This window comes from Natator depressus, chromosome 2 (genome assembly GCF_965152275.1).
Source record: "Natator depressus isolate rNatDep1 chromosome 2, rNatDep2.hap1, whole genome shotgun sequence".
Lineage (NCBI taxonomy): Eukaryota > Metazoa > Chordata > Testudines > Cheloniidae > Natator > Natator depressus.
Window position 1 is genome coordinate 190855137 of NC_134235.1, and position 17664 is coordinate 190872800.

Sequence of the window (17664 nt, forward strand, 5' to 3'; positions counted from 1 at the left end):
GTGTCCAGGAAGTGGATCTCTTGTGTGGACTGGTCGAGGCTGAGGTTGATGGTGGGATGGAAATTGTTGAAATCATGGTGGAATTCCTCAAGGGCTTCTTTTCCATGGGTCCAGATGATGAAGATGTCATCAATGTAGCACAAGTAGAGTAGGGGCGTTAGGGGACGAGAGCTGAGGAAGCGTTGTTCTAAGTCAGCCATGAAAATGTCAGCATACTGTGGGGCCATGAGGGGACCCACAAGATCCTGAAACCTATTTTATCTACATATTTACCTACATAGTTATCCTGGAACCTATTTATTTCCACATAAGCAGGTTCTGCCTTTGAAAAGGTAATCCATACAATACAGTCTTAAGGACCTTGTTTAAAAAATGAGTTCTGTTCATTTCAAGGTGAAGTTTATTTAACTCTGTAGGCAACTGTTGATCTACTGGGTCATGGTGTACATGTAAAAGGTCTAGTCAGGTGCCTGATGAATCCGTTTATGGCTGACAAGCCCAGTTCGAGAGCTACACAGCTTTTACAAATTTCACAAATCCACGTGTTTTCTGAGTTGGAGTCCAAGATTAAAGCATGCTGCTTTCTTCTTTCTCACTGTGCTGCCGTCCACTGGATCACAGCTGCTTCATGTTGAGCTGTACCCAGCACCAGATAGTCCCTCCAGATTGAATGGGATTCTGCACACTCCTCCCAGCTTTCTACATTGATGTTGAACGGCTTCATATAATTTTTGCACACATTGTGGCACCACCATAAAGGGTGATCCCGCTTTCTAGTGCTGCCTCGAATCTCTCTGTACAAAATATTCTTGGGGATATGGTCTCCTCCCATTCACGTGACATGACTGAACCATTGCAACCTCCTCTTCTTGATAGTCTCTAAGTGTGTCAGTCCTGCGTGCTCCACCACCTCTATGTTTGGTAGTTTGTCTTTCCACTTTATTTCCAGGATCTTGTGCAGGCATCTCACGTGGAAGCTATTCAATCTCCTGATGTGCCTACCATATGTAGTCCATGTTTCTGAACCATAAAGCAGGGAGCCCAGCACACAAGTCTCGTAGATTTGCATCTTCATCTTAGGTTTCAGAGTAGTTAATAGTTTGTTGTTATTCCATGCACGTTTCTGTAATAGCCTAAAATTCTATTATTTACACTGAAAAAAAATGGCATATGTCTTCAACAGTCACAGTTACACTGGTTTGGAAATTATGCACCCTTCTTTCCTTGTGCATAGAATCATAGAATATCAGGGTTGGAAGGGACCTCAGGAGGTCATCTAGTCCAACCCCCTGCTCAAAGCGGGACCAATCCCCAATTAAATCATCCCAGCCAGGGCTTTGTCAAGCCTGACCTTAAAAACTTCTAAGGAAGGAGATTCCACCACCTCCCTAGGTAACGCATTCCAGTGTTTCACCACCCTCCTAGTGAAAAAGTTTTTCCTAATATCCAACCTAAACCTCCCCCACTGCAACTTGAGACCATTACTCCTTGTCCTGTCATCTTCTACCACTGAGAATAGTCTAGAACCATCCTCTTTGGAACCACCTCTCAGGTAGTTGAAAGCAGCTATCAAATCCCCCCTCATTCTTCTCTTCTGCAGACTAAACAATCCCAGTTCCCTCAGCCTCTCCTCATAAGTCATGTGTTCCAGACCCCTAAACATTTTTGTTGCCCTTCGCTGGACTCTCTCCAATTTATCCACATCTATTACAACTATTACCCCTAGGGGAATTCTATGCCACTGCACATGTACAGAATTTGTGTCCCCAGCAGATTTCTTCCCCACACAAAAATGACTTTCTGGTGGGGAAGCAAAGGGAAGCCACAAGAGCAGTCATGTGGCTCTCCCCAGCAGAAAGTTTTGCGTTCCCAGAACCCCCACTCCCCCTGCACCTGGACCACTGCGACGAGCCACCCGCACCTGGATCCCCACACTACTGAGCCCCAACCAGCTACACCTGGATCCCCACCCCACTGAGCCCCACTCCCCCAGCATCTGGAGTCCCCCACTGAGCTTCCCACACCCAGACCCCCCTTCCCTCCCCCCACTGAGCCCCAACCACCTTCACCTGGACCCCCCTGCAGAGTCCCATTACCATTGCACCCAGAACCCCCCAACAAGCCCCTGTGCATCCAGATCCCCCCTGTACCTGGATTCCCCACTGAGCCTCCCGCACCAAGATTACCCCACACAGAACCCTCTCAACCCAGACCTGGACCCCTCCACACTAAGCCCCTCCACACTTGGATCCTGCCTTTCTGAGCCTGCCTGCCCAGACCTGATGAACTTGGCCTGGAGGGGCAGGGCTCTGGGGTGTTTCTGGGGCAGTGAATCCTGAAATTTTACCACTGACTTCAGTGGGGCTAGGATTCTGTCCCTTGGGTTTTTTTGGCTATGTAGTTCCCTGTGTGGCTTCCCCTCTCCTGTCACCTGTGCTCTTAGCATGGGATCCTGGACTGTAGTTCCTGCTTGGCTATCAGATTCCATGTGCAGCTGGGGTTGCCAATGCCATGATGAGATCAAGAACAGGTTTAAGAAATGCAGGCACTTTGCTGATTTTGTGACACTACATTGCCACATGATGACACTTTTGTCACAACATTAACATCATCTTCACGTTGTGAGGAGGGTTAGGGTGACATTAGACTGTTGCTGCAAAGTAACTCACCTAAGCCTTTGAAATAATTAATAAAAAAAAGTTTATTTTCAAAGAACAAATGACCAGAGCCAAATAATACTTCAACCAGGAACTTCTCTCTACAGAAATTAATACCAAGCTCTGCTAAGGAAAGACCACAAAAGAAAACACCATATATAGCACCAGGTAGCTTTAAAAAGGCCTTCTTCTGATTTTTTTTAACCTAATGCTCATCAGAAGGAATAGGATTTAAGTTTGGCACATTTGGAAAAAAACAGAGAAAGAATATAAGAAAAACATGAAGCAGCTTCAAATGGGATTGGTATTCAGGAAGCAATTATGTATCAAGATTATCAGCACCTGAATTTAATATTTCACCTTTAGAAAATTGGTTCTGTTTCTTATTATACAAAGCTGAGACAACAGAAAGGACTTAGCATTATCGTAGCCAGAGGATACAAAACTTTTCATCTTTTATTAATCAAAGATTGCTAGGAAATAATACTGAGGCCTGGAAACCCAGAGAGCCAAAATCAAAAAGATAAGATTAATCATTTATAACGACTATTATGGGTTAATTTAGAAGTGCCAGGGGAACATGAGAAAAGTTTTTTATAAAACTTGAAAGTGGCCCTTCCATTTCCAGACCTCACTCATATTTTGATGATCACAATGTTGTGAAAATGATTATAATACAGTAGTAACAACTGTAAAAATGAAAGCATTTTGAGCAATAGTGGACTTTTATTTAACGGTGCATGTTACATTTCCAGTATATTCAGAGCAGGGTCAGTTGCTATCAAAGAAGCTAAGAAAGGATGAGACCTTAGCAGACAATATACCGACAGATTCAGGGATGCTCAATGTTCAGATTGTTGAGTTAATAGAGTTTTCCATCAGTGCTGATTTACAGGGCCCTAACCTATTAGGGCCACTTGCAGCCACAATCAGGTCTGTGGTAAGAATTTTATCTCCGGCTCCTCTCGATTTTCCTTTCTACCTTCTGTTAGGTGGCATAATGAGGAAAAGAGTGGAATAAAAAAGGGCATCCTTTAAGCCAAGACTTTAGCAGGAGATCATTAAAAATATTAAATCCCTTAAACAGAGGGCTGGATCCTCAGCTGTGAATAGAGCTCAGCACAATTGATGTGGGGTTCGTACAAAGATATTTTTCACAGGAGTGCGGCCTACATGGGTGTCCGTTTGATCTCTGGTGTAAATCAGAGCAGCCTGAAGACTTGAGCATGCTCCCTTTTCTTTGATGTATTCTCCTGATGCTAGCAGCTTGTGGTGTGGGGAATAAGAACTGGTACAGATCCTTCTGTGCTGGGGTTATCCTTCAGTGGCCAATTAAGCCAGGTTTAGAGCTGCTTGGTGCCACTGGGGCAGTGAAAAGAGGCCTTAGTGACCTGGTATTCTCTATAGTGGAGTCTCACTATAAAGAGTCTCAGCAGAGGGCAAGAAAAAAGAATAAGAATATCTAGAAGCAGAAGGAAACCTCCTTGATACAATATACAGAACCATCGTGGCATTGGTAGGATAAAGAGAGTCATCCACATTTGGAGGCGGCGTCATCTAGGAACAACAGTAGCATAACATGACAGCCTTCTCATTTCATCTGGAAGCCTGCCAATTCAACCAAGCTCAGTGGGCTACAACCCCCAAATGACTCCAGACAGTGGTAAGGAAGCAAGTGAGGCTCTTATCCTGTGCAGTGGATGCTGTGAGAAGATGAGTGGGTCCTATAGGCAATGACCCTTGCCTAGCTCTCCAGTAACACCACTTTCTGTGGACCAGGCTGGATCAGCAGCCTGATGGAGCAGAAGCAGCAGGTGCCAAGAACAGAACAACAACATTGCCTGGCAATGGGGGATCTGGGTTTGGGACCTAGAATTCTTGTGCATCTCATCCCAGTGACGTCATTTCCTAGGGGGGCTGATAAAGAGAGGCAGAGGCACAGCCAGAGCTGCGGGGACTGGAGCTCTTAGCTCAACTAGTGTCACCACTTCTTGGTGGTTGGGCTGGGGGCAGGGCCAGGTGGAAACTAGCAGCAGCAATGGTCAAGAGCGTGTGGGAGACACTTCAAAAGAAGCATTTTTACAGGGTGGGAGGAATGGTTTTAGCCTATGTATGTGCAGTTAATGTTCCATCCCGGAAAATCACTGGCAGTCCTATTGCTCTAATTAGCTGCTGAGTATAATGGAGCGGAGAATAACCTTTCTCTGCTTTGAGCCAACAAGCAAATCCTCCCTAGGTTGTGAAATGGGAATTACTTTGCAGCAAAGACAGGAATCAGGGCTCTGGTGTTATGAAACTCTAGCACTGCCATAGAGCTAAAGTGGACTATGTAAACCCTGAACTTGGACAACTGTGGAAAATCTGGAATCCCAGCTTTGCAATGTGCCTGGTTATATGAGCACTGAGCTCATAGCTGGCAACCATCTTCACATGCTGCCAATTACTTTAAATTTGTACTAAAAGCAAAGCATGTGCTGTTTTTACATTTGACCTTGGAAACATTTTAAGAGGTAGGAGTGAATATCCATTACATCTGAAATGTGGAGATAAACTCCTTTTGTTTCGTTTTTTTTCTTGCCTAATATAGGAAACACCAGCTGAACAATACAAACACCTTCAAACAACCCTACACCACAAATACCGGAAGCTAGGTATATTTTTATATGCTATTCAGAGCAGTCCTGCATTCCTCCTCCTTCCACTCCTTGAGCTGCTAATGTCCTAAATTTAGCTCCGGAGGCTTGAATGGACTTTTTCAGGATCTATAGGAGATTGAAATAGAGGTTCCAATAGAAACGGATATCAATTAATTTGGGTTTTCTGAACTGCGAAGGTTGGTTTCAAGTGCTTTCTGTGGAAAGGCTGAGCATCATGCTCTAGTTTAAATTTAAATTTAAGCTCAAAGCAATGGACTCAGTTTGTTTCCATGGGGAAAAGGGAACGGTCAATGTTTTGCTATCCATCTTCTTTTTCATGTTAGGGGCCAGCCACTATCATGAAACTTTCTCTCATCATCATAACTTGCTTCCTCTACAGCCAACCACATAAGCCCCAGGATGAGTGACAACAGTTACATCCCTTCACTCTTAAAACCTTGCTATGCACCCTGCAGTGGGGATTTAAATTAATGACACCATATAAAAATGCACTCCGTGGTAACACAAGTGGGGATTTTTTTATGCTCCACTGTCAAGCAGCCTCACTCTGAAGTTGGCCAGTGATACTGATGGGGGCAGAGCAAAATGGCAAGTGGGTTAGCAAGGTGCTGGTATTATTTACAATGTGTACCAGCTCAATTTGATCCCTATATACCAAAATATATCATGTACTATTGTGCGGTAACAAGTTGGGTCTGTGAAAATATCGACAGCAGCAAAGAATTGTGGTTTTGTGGAAATACTTCGCAGGTTTACCTAGAATTTTTGGCTAATTTTGAAATGGAAAAACAGGTCCCACAGGGAAAACAATTGCAAAAACAAGCCCAATTTAAACTTAAAACTGCCACCCCCATGAAACCATCCTCCGTTACTCAAAAAATGATGTTTTGTCAAGTAAATAATGCAATGTTGGAAAATTGAAGACAGTTGAGAAATATGAACATTTTAGGGTTTGGAGAGGATTATTTACAAAATGAAAGCTCAGAATTGTGCACAGCTTTAGGACCTGATTCAAAGCTCATTGAAGCCAATGAAGGTTTGGGTTTTTCCATTGCTATGGGTAAACTGCCCCCTGTGCAGAGGACCAGCAAAAGATTTCAATGCTATCCATGCTTTTCACTGTCCCTCTGCACAGGGATGACCTTCAGAACCACCTGCCCTCCGAATATGAGCATTCGTATTGAAATTAATGCTGTGCGGGTTCAATGCCACCTGGAATTCCTACGCTGGAATTCCTCGGATAGCTTTCCAAGCAGACCTTGCGGCTGGTTTGTGCTGGCAAACTGGTCCCACGCAGCCAGAGCAGAGGTCAGGATCTGGCCCAAAGTGTCTTCTGTGAGTTTTGATTCCTCATTTAATACAATATCTTCTTCATCTTGTTTACTGACCAAAAGAAATTAGAAGGTACACCCCCCTACTGAATTGCTTCCTGCTAACCGTAAGAAAATTCAATTGCCTCCACTAATGTCAAATCATGTAAGACCAGCTGAGATTTTCAAAGTTACCCAAGGAATTTGGATGCTCTATTCCATTACACTGAATGGGAATTGGGTATCCAAATCCTCTAGGCCTCCTTGAACATCTCATCTTAGATGGCCAGTGGAACCTTCCTATAACAAAGCCTTTTTCTCATGGATCTTCATGGTAAGCAGAAATTCAATATAAGTTGCCTTGCAATTTGTACATTATGATACCCTGAAAATTTTGGGACAGTTGGTCTACTTCACAACAGTAGTAACAGATTTTCACTATATGCAAGTACAATAAAGGCAGGTTTCACTATACATAATTATTTATGACTCTTGCCTCCACATCTGAGATAAATCCATTCTTCTGTTCGTTGGGTCTGTGCTTTGTCTCTGTGTTGAATAAAGTGTCAATTGTACTGAATGTGTTTGATTTGGCTGATAGTTGGTCAGTTATTCAGTCTGACATTAATTGCTTCTCAGAGATCCCATTCAGAGAACTGAGCACAAAATGGAGTGTTTTATTACATAAAAAAAAATCACATCTGAATTTCTTTGACATGACATTCATCCATTTAGTAGACAATGGTCTTTTATCCCTAAGATGTAAAAAACCAGCTAAGGAATCCCATTATATAAGGATCTCATTGTTTCCTTTCAGCCGGTAACCAAAACTGGACATAGTTTCATTTGAAAAAAAGATGTATAATTTTACTATTAATGTTTGAACAATACATATAATTGATAAAAACATCCTATTTTTACTGGATTGGTCAATCAGTTATTTCAATAATTATATTTTTTATTAATTCTTTTAAACAAATCACAGCAAGTACACACATATAGGATGAAATCCACTCAGGTTAGCACAGAGTGGTGTAATTCCCTGTAGGGGGATTTGCCCTAAAGGAAGGCAGGCAGAGTTGCTGTCCTTTACCTTCCATCAGTTTCTGCTGGGAGTGGAGTGAAACAGCTTTAACTTTCTACTGAATAAACTAAATTCTGCCCTGGGATGTATTCCAATGGCTTCCACTGAAGACAATGGTAACTGGGTATGTGCAACTGAGGGCAGAAGATTCAAGGGATTAAGGATGAAGACCTTGAATTTAGATCTAATCTTCAAGGTGCTCAATGGCCTGGGCCAAGGATATCTAAAAGATTGCTTAAAGCTCTGGGATGAGGACTGTGGTCAGTAGATCTGCTCTTAGGCCCCCAAGGAGCTGTCCACCACAAGGATAAAGTGTTTTCTTGACCTATGAAATGAAGTCCCAAAGGAACTACTAACTGTTATAAAACTCACTACCTTGTACTACAAGGGCAAAGCACACTTGTAAGCATATCCATACTTCACATCAAAAGCAATTCTTCTTTCAGCACATTGACAGCTGTCCAGTGTCTGACCATTATATAGAATTGTTAACTATAATGTAATGAATCAGACATAACTTTGAATATATGTAAAATAATTTAACCTTTAAAAAATAAAATCCACAAAATTCCCCTAAATTTTATTAAATGTGTGGCACCTTGGTTGTCGGATAATCATACACTGCTATTTTAGTTATGTCAACATACTGATCTCTCACAGGAGGTCCCAGTGAGAGTTGTTTCTATCTGATAAATGGTGTCTTATGCAGCATTTGCTTATAAATGTTTTTTTACTGCATAACACTGCTGGGAAGTATAAGTTAGGGGATGTGAGCTACTGTAATAGTAATATAGCACCAGTTTACTGAGTTAGTTCACTATGTTCTCCTCTAAGCTACTTCCTTGTTTCAGAGGACATAATCTTTTCTGCCACTCTTGTGTTCTTTGCTGATACAGTTTCCTTCGCTCTTTTGTATAGTCATTTCTCCTTTCCAAAAAAAGCTGATGTTTTCCCATAAGTGGATATGCAGATCAGTGGCTCCTTCACTTCTCTCTATCCTCTCTTTCAGTAGTTCCTCTCAGTCCTGGGGTGTGTTATACTTCACTTTCTGTCCCAGCACTCACACATTTCAAAGCAGCAGTAAATATTTTAACCTCTGGGGTGCTATGGTATATTTACAAAGGATAAGTAGGTAGAATACTAACATTTCTAAGATGACTAGCATCCCAGGCTCACAATTTTGGGCCAGATCCTCAGCAGGCGTACATCACCTTCACTTTACTGAATGTCAGGGGAGCTATGTCAATTTACACATCTGAGAATCTGAACGTTTGGGCTTTGAACAAGTCACAGGGCTTCTTGCTGCCGTCATCATCTTGTCTGGTAAAATGCACAAACTCAGGGCCAACACTGAAAAACCAGATCTTGCATCTCAGTTGAGCTTTTCTAGGTTAAAATAAAAGGCTCATTGGTAGATCTGTTGCATTTTGTTTTACAACTATGTGAGGAATAACCATTAAGCAGATGTTATTGACATTGAGTAAGGCTGTTCACTGAAATAAGATACTCAGACCATATGGAAGAACCATTAGCACAGTGAAGAAAGCCACAAGAGTACTGTGGGCTTGACGTTTATTGGCACATAGGACTGGATTGGAAATGGGCCAAACAGATTCAGACCAACGCATGGATCAGGAATACCTCTGAGTTTTGTGCCTGAACGGATGGTTGCTTCCATTGTCGGTCCTGTGCTTCTTGGAATTAATTCTTGCGATGGCAGTATTGCCAAGAGTAACATCAGTGGATAACGCTGTGATGAGACTCTTTCAGAATACCAACAACACAGCATAAACAACAGCCTCTACCGCAACTGGCTTTTGAAATCTGTGGGGCCATCGTTGTCTATACTGCAATAAAAAACCTGCAGCACCAAGTCTCAGAGCCTAGGGCAGCTGCCTCAGGCACGTGGATCTCAGGCTGTGGGGCTAAAAATAGCAGTGCAGACGTTCAGATTCAGGATGGAACCTGAGCTCTGAGACCCACCCCACAGGGCACCAGAGCCCGAACATCTACACTGCAATTTTAAAGCCCCTCAGCTCAAGCCTGCGAGCCTGAGGCAGCTGACCAGGGCCAGCCACCACCATCTTTTCTTGCAGTGTAGACATACCCACTATGACACTGATCACATCAGTCAAGAAGTTGAAATTATGCTGTGTTATTACCACACTATATTGTCTCAAGCCACTTTGAAAAAGATGCATGATAGTTTACCCATTTTGGCACTAGTCCCCCGCTGCTTATGCCATACACCCTTGAAATTCACAGACCATTAGAAGGCACCTGCTACCTTTGGGGAACATTTGGGGAAACTGCTATCTGATGTATCTGGCATATTAGGCAGCAGTGAATGGGTTAATAAACAGATTCCAATCCCAAGTAAGTGACTGAAAGCAAAGGGAAAATAAGATAGACTTTCAGATTGATTGAACTGGATTTGGCACCTCCAGATATGGAGTTTAAGAGAAAAGTTGCAATAGCAACTAGCACCCAGCATAGCACAAGGAGTCAATGGTGAGACTGATGGTACAACCTCAAATGATCACCAGGCACTTAGGACGGAAAGAACACCCTGTGAATCAAGAATCTTGACAGCTTTAGGAAGGAACTGCATTGAAACTAACAGAGAATGTGAATGGCAACTAGCAGAACAGAGTCAAAACATTCTATCCCATGAGACACAGAATGTTCACTCCAGCTACAAAGTATTTATTGTGCATATACAGTGGGAAGACCATTAAAATGATATAGAGGTCTCGAGGGAGATGGTTCTCTACAGGGAGCTTGCCCAATCTACCCTATTTGCAAAATAAAGCCAACATATGAAGAAGAGCTTCTTCATCACAAAGAAGATTTAGTGGTAAATGCTAGGAATATTCCTAGAACAGGAGAAAAGAGGTCTGGCCACAGCTGAGACGTGATTCAAACATTAGACCAGAGTTCCACAGGGTTTGGTTATAAGCTTGTAACCACTGAAGAATACTGAATGTGTGCATCACCAAAATTCAGAATTAAACCTGTGCAGCAATATACATAACTATAAAGAAGCCAGAGAATTTCTGGCTTTCCCTCTTTTTGCATTGAATATGAAATTTATGGCATTTTGCCTGACATTTTTATGGTAGCAGAAAATAGATCTTGCAGTTGAAGGCTTCTTTCCCCCAACCATGAATCCTTCCCACCCACCAATCTATCCAAAAAACATGAGACCTGGGCCATATAACCTGCCTTGGTATTCCCCCACATTCTTGGCCATTGCTGGGTGTATAACAACAACCTGGTCTAGACTGAAGGTTTGATCTGTTATGACAAATCCTTATGTTGCTCTAACAGTCAATGAGGAAGAGGAGAATGAGGAGGACACATTTAAGAACAGGGGAGAGGAAGAAAGTGGGCAAATATGGGGATATTATTTTACAGATATTCTCCATACAGCATACTATGGGCTCAGTTGTTGGCTGCCCTGTGTCAATGCCCAAGGAGGTGGAGAAAGTGCATGGATCCTTCCTCTTCCCTTGAGCCCATGTGCAAAGGCTGGGCAAAGAAGGGTGCTGCTCCTGATAGTGCCCAGACTGGCCCTAGCTATCTGAAAGGAAGGGATGAGGGGAGGGTGGGTCTGACATCATCTTCCCACCCTTCTATACCTGCCAGCATAGCTGACTGGGTGCTGAGGGGGATGTGCCATGCATCGACTGCCAGTGCGGAAGCAGCAAAGCTCACACGTAAGCATGTACTCCCCATGAGAAATTTCTGACTGAGTCAGCCAGAATTCCCCCTGGGGGTTCTTTGTACAGTGCAGCCCCTCCACTGTGGCTAAGAGTCACAATCTGGCCCTATCGGATGCTATTTCTGGTATGTTACTGTGTGCGACAACACCATGCAAATGGAAACTGCTTGTGGTAGCTGCTGACACTTACACCCACCCAGACTAAAACTTGAACCATTAATACTCAAAACATAAAGGGTCAACTCCAGCCCTCATGTACCTCCATTAAATTCAGGAGAAGTGTATTCACTTACACCAGGGATGAATTTGGCTCATGTGGGTTTGTGTGTTAACAAAAAGGCCAAATAAAAACTGTTTAGGTCACCAATTTTTCAAGCTTATTTTACATCTAGGCTGTTTTCCTAACCTAATTCCTCCTAGAGAATTTAATGAGCGTTGATTCGATTCATAGGCTATGGTGTTTCTTCAATAGCCCTGAATCCCATAAAACCACATAAGGAAAGAGCTTTCTTATTCCAGGTGGTAATATGTAAGTGTACCTCCAGTTTCCATCTGTTTTCATTTAGTCCAGGATTGTTAGCCTTGTCATGTTCTTGTCACTAATGCGGGATACAACTTGACACACTCATTAAAGAGTCCAATACTGCAAATCCTTACTCGCATGAGGGTTTGGACCCGCAATCAATGGGCCTGTCCATGTGAATATAGATTTGTAGGCTCTTGCCAGTAAAGCTGAAGCATTTCAGCTAGCAAAGCCCCCATGAGTCTAGCTAGAACATTCAAACCCTGTTTACCTGGCTAAAATCTCCTTTTACATATAAAAATTATATAATAAATATTTTGGTCCTCAGCTCCTAGGCCCTCCAGCCTCTGACCTTGCAGCTAGCGAGAAAAAAAGAAGCTTTTTTAGCACTTAGTCCCCTTCACAAACCCCGCATTCCCCCACTCCCAAGAACTTTGCTGTAACAGGGTGTGACTATGTGATTAAAATATGACCATGTATATCATTGTTGCTACCACTGTTATACAATTGCAACAAATCTTATACAAAGTATGTCTTGAAAGGTGTCAATGGAAAAGTTATGATTTGCTGAATATGATTATCCTGTTTGTGTATATGATTTTTGTACCTGAAGTTATGAATATTGACTATATGCCAGTATTTCAAATGTGTTTGCTCCTGTGGTGACACCCACGAGGTAGCTAGTTTACATCCAATCTAACCAGCACATTGTGAATGGACTATTCAAGTTGATGGCCCATTAAAGAACATTTAGCTCACACAACAGACGATGGAAGAAGTTTAACCCTGCCTCATGGACCTTCCTGAGGGCACTTCAGCCAGAATATGGGTAATGGCTGCTCCTGAGTCATTGTAGCATGTAAGGACATGTGACTTGATCATGTGACCCTGAACTCCATCATGTGCCTGTACTTTTCCACAAACTAAGAATGAGCATTTTCCCTTCACATGGGAGAAAGTATAAAAGGCCTTGGAAGCATCTCCATTTTGCCTCTTTCCTGCTCTGATCTCTGGACTTACATTAAAAGGAGCGTTCCAATCAATGCACTGAAAACCTTACAATCTTTTGGATGTTACCAGAGATATTAAAAACCAACAATTTACTCCATCACTGCTTCAGACCTTATACAAGAACTTTGCAATAAGTATATGGATTTGATTCGTTTGACCATTTAACTCTGTCCTCTTTCTTTTTTTATAAGTAAACCTTTGGATATTAGATACAGAAGGACTGGCAACAGCATGATTATTGGGTAAGATCTGAATTATATATTGACCTGGGTATGTGGCTGGTCCTTTGGGATCAGAAGAACGCTTTGGTTGATGAAATTGGTTTTACATAATGAGTCACCACTAAGTCTAGAGTCTGGGAGGGCTGGGATACCAAAGGACACTGCATTTCTGACTTCTGGTTAACCGGTGTCATGAGACAGAAGTTTACTTTCGTTACTGGTTTGGTATACCTTATGGAAGACTAACCACCAGTTTAGGGTGAATCATCCCTATTTCTCAGCAGTTTGTCCTGAATCTGGCACCCTCAGTTTGGACTCACTGAGGCCCTGTGACAAACGGCTAACCAAGGCCCAGCCTACAAGAAGCCATTTGCCCCTTGCCCAAGTGTGGGGAGAGATGAGAATAGAGAATAGAAACTTCATTGCAACGCAACTCCCTTCTGACAACAAAAATTACTACAAGATGCCAGGAAGGGGGACTGAAGCCTGAGCCCCCTGCCCTGGGGGGTGCCAAAGCTTGAGGGCTTCAGCCCTGGGTGGCGTGCTTGGATTTTGGCTTCAGCCCTAAGCCCCAGCAAATTTAACGACAGCCCTGGTGACATTAAAATGGGATCCCGACCCACAGTTTTGAGAACTGCTGGAACAGAGAGAGAGCCCTTGGCTCCTAGTTTGTGGCATGTAGTTTTTATGCTCTTGTGCTCTTACTCACTCACTCCATTGAGGAGTCTGAAGAATGGGGCATGGATATCTGGTTACAGAATACAAAGGTTTGTGTCGAATAGAGTCAGATATGTGTTGTGGGAGGAACTCATCAGCTTATGGTTGTGCTGTAAGTCCAAATGTGGCCACCGAACTAAGCGATTTGTGTGTGCAGAGAAAGCTGCTGCCGGATGATGTGCGTGGGACTATTTGAGGCAAATGTAACTGATAAATTTGAACTTCTCCATAGTACACTTGAGCAAGCCCTATTTTTACTTTGTGCAAACACTGCTGACATTTAAGAAATTTTTTCTTCCATTTAAAAGAGTTTCCTAAGCTAAATGGAGTTTGATGTCAATGAGGTGGGAAAAGGCAGCTATATTGAACACACTGTATGCAAATTTAGAGAACAAAGATCTTGAGTATTTCTTATGCATGAGACCATCCCAGGAGATATGACAATATTATGCATTGCATAGCATGGAGCCTGTATAAATAAGTTAGCTCATTAATGAGGCCTATTTTGCAAAAGCTTAACAAATAATAAGTTGGTTGTTAATTGTGGATACAATCAATAAGATTGTGTTTCCCTCTCTCTCTTTTTAAAACAGGGCTGTGCATTTCTGCCATTCACGTTTCTGTAAAGATGTGATTCTCTGAGGAAACATATCTGAGGAGTTTGTTGTCTCTGTTATTGGTGATAAAGGTAAGCTGGGAGAGTTCATGTCATTTTGCAGGTAATATAGATCCTGATATTGCAACCTTACACGACAGATATTAGTCACATGACTATTAACTACGGGAAGGTGCTCAGATACTGCAGTGATGAGGACAATATAAGAACCTATGTCGAATGCATGCACATGAATAACTTGACACACAGACCTAGTCACATGTATAAAGTTAAGTGGGTACAATCAGGGCCAATGGAACTACAACAAGTAACTGCAACACCTAAGTATTTGCAGGATCTGACCCATAGATATGATTCATAATGCAAAGAAAAAGATCTGACCGTTTTTAGAGAAACTTTCCCTTTTTTGTTCACTCAACGCTTATCTGTCCTTGCCTTTGCAGTCAGTCAAATATTGAAACTGTTAAGTGCAGTATTTATTTAACCCTGCTGCCTTTTTCTATCTCAGTTCTAACCAAACTAATGATAGAATTTAAAGTCACAGTGGAACTGCCCATTTGTTTGTTTCCTAGTCAAGAATACCTGCTTGCGATCTACCTAACCGCTTTTGTTGTTCATAAAAACCAAACCAAATCAGGGATGAAGAAGTATGTCTGAATTTTATTTAATTTTCAATAAGAAATGAAAAGTTCAATATACTGCTATTGCAGTTCTTGAATTCCATTATGAAACACACAGAAAAGCCAGAATGGTCTGATAATTCCAAGATGTCATTTTAATCCACACAAGGCACAGCTCACCCTGGATGGTCCTTAGCTCTGAGCTGTGTTGATTACAGTCTTGAGGTTTGATACTGGAATCAATTACTCACATGAGGAGTCTTTACTTATAGGTGTACCACGCCTGAAATCAGACTACTTGTGAGATTAAGGACTATTTGGCTGAGCAAGGCTTTCAAGACGGGGTCCTGGCTAAGAACATATTTCCTTTCTTATGTAGGAGCAATGAGAGTTTTGCCATTGATTTCACTGGGAGTAGGAGCAGGCCCATATTGAACAGTATGTTTTTTCAACAGCATTTTTATCATCACAGTGATACACACAATTGCATTCCACTAAAATGGATCCTGCAGTTTAGGTTCCTATTCTGCAAGAAGCTTCATGTGGGTGGACATCTGCACCCATTTGAGCTCTCTGTGCAGGATGAGACTATGATGACCCGCCTACATAACTACTGAAGAATGCAGCTGCTCGTTGGTGCTGTTCACTCCTGACTCTGCCTAGGCTCACAAAACTTTGCCAAGCCTTAATCAGACAGGACAGGTTTCCGCAGATTTTAAAGGAAAGAAGAAAATGCTACAGAGCTGCTTCTCCCCTTTCCAGATGTGTCCAGTCTAGGTCCCCTCAAGGTTCAGTAGTTGAAGAGCAATTAGGGTAGAAGTTAAGGGCCAGATCTTCAGCTGGTATAAATCAGTGCAGCTCCACTGAAGTCAATGGAGCCACAACAATTTACACCAGCTTAGGATCTGGTCTTAATAATTGTACATTTGCACCTTGCTGACATGACCAGAGGGAAAACACTGTCAGACGGTCATAGAGTACATACCAAAAAGCTTCCTCAGTATATTTCCAACCTACTCTTATTTTGTATCCATTGATACAAGTGCAGGGAAACACAGGCTTGAAGAACAAATCGTAATGGATGCTGGGGTGAGAAAGAGCTGACAAAGAGAATCAGAATGAACCACACTACTTGCCACTTTAGCAGGATTTGTAAATTAATATGTAATAAACAGAGCACAACAAGCAGGCAACATATGGCAAATGGCATTAATGGCATTAGCCAAGGCAGTTTAGTGCATATTTACCAAAATACAAACGCAAAAATATAACTGGAATAATCAAACCGAGGGCACTTTGTTGTTGTTGTTTCTAAACTCTATTGGAATTTGCCATTTTAAGGCAATACAAAGTCTTTTTCATATCAGATTACTTGTGAGATTAAGGACTATTTGGCTGAGCAAGGCTTTCAAGACGGGGTCCTGGCTAAGATGCAAAATCAGCGGCCATGAATATTTAACTAAGTACGAAAAATCTGAAGCACAATCATTTCATTAATTAGAGGAGGTGTACCAACGTGCACCAAACTTTACTCACTGAGCTCCAGGCCTGACTGCCCTTCTTGGAGCTTTCACTGATGAACTGCATTTCTTTTCCACCGGTAGTCCAGCAGCCGTGGCTCCCTAAGGGATGCATTTAAACAGCACATCCCATGGCGGCCCTGAACTTTTCTTGTCCCAGCTAGTGAAGGCAATACAAAGTCCTGTGGACTCTGCAGTTCTGTGGAGACAGTTATGGGGACCTTTCACATCTGCAACTGCCCTCTGGTGGATTTCTGCTGGGGGCTCTCTATCCAGGGGCGAGGGGTGTGACTCCCCTGCTTAAGTACACGTACCCTTGTGCTAGCTCTCTTCTAGCTAGCATGAATATAAATAGTAGTGTAGCCACAGTAGCACGGAAAGCACAGCTGAGCCATACCAAGGACATACCCAGCAGTTTCAGCCTCTATGGGTATGTCTATGCTGGAGTTAAAAACCTGTGGCTGGCCCATGGCAACTGACTTGGGCTCCGGGTAAGGGGCTATTTAATTGCAATGTAGATGTTCCAGCTCGGGCTGGAGCCTAGGCCCTAGGACCCTGTGAAGGAGGAGGGTCCTGGCTCTTGGGCACCATCCTGAGCCCAAATATGCACACTGCAATTAAACAGCCCAGCAAGCCCAAGTCAGCTGGCATGGGCCAGCCACTGGCGTCTAACTGAAGTGTAATCACACCCTTTGAGAGCTAGCACAAATGTGTGTACACAAGCAGGAGAAATCACACCCCTATCTCATAGTGTAGACATAGCCTTCATGTGCCAGAAAACCTGGCAGAGACCACAGGGTGGACCTGACTCAAGAAATGTAGCGGACATTTACTCTGAAAGCACCTGATTGCTAATATTATATTTACCTGAAGCAGCCAATATCTATGAAACAAACATTTATTTATCCTTTGTTGCTTTGGAATCAGGGATGTTCAATAAAGGAGGAAGGACAAAGCAGTTAAAAATTTACAGGAACTGGTAAGGGGTGGGCTGCATGATCTAA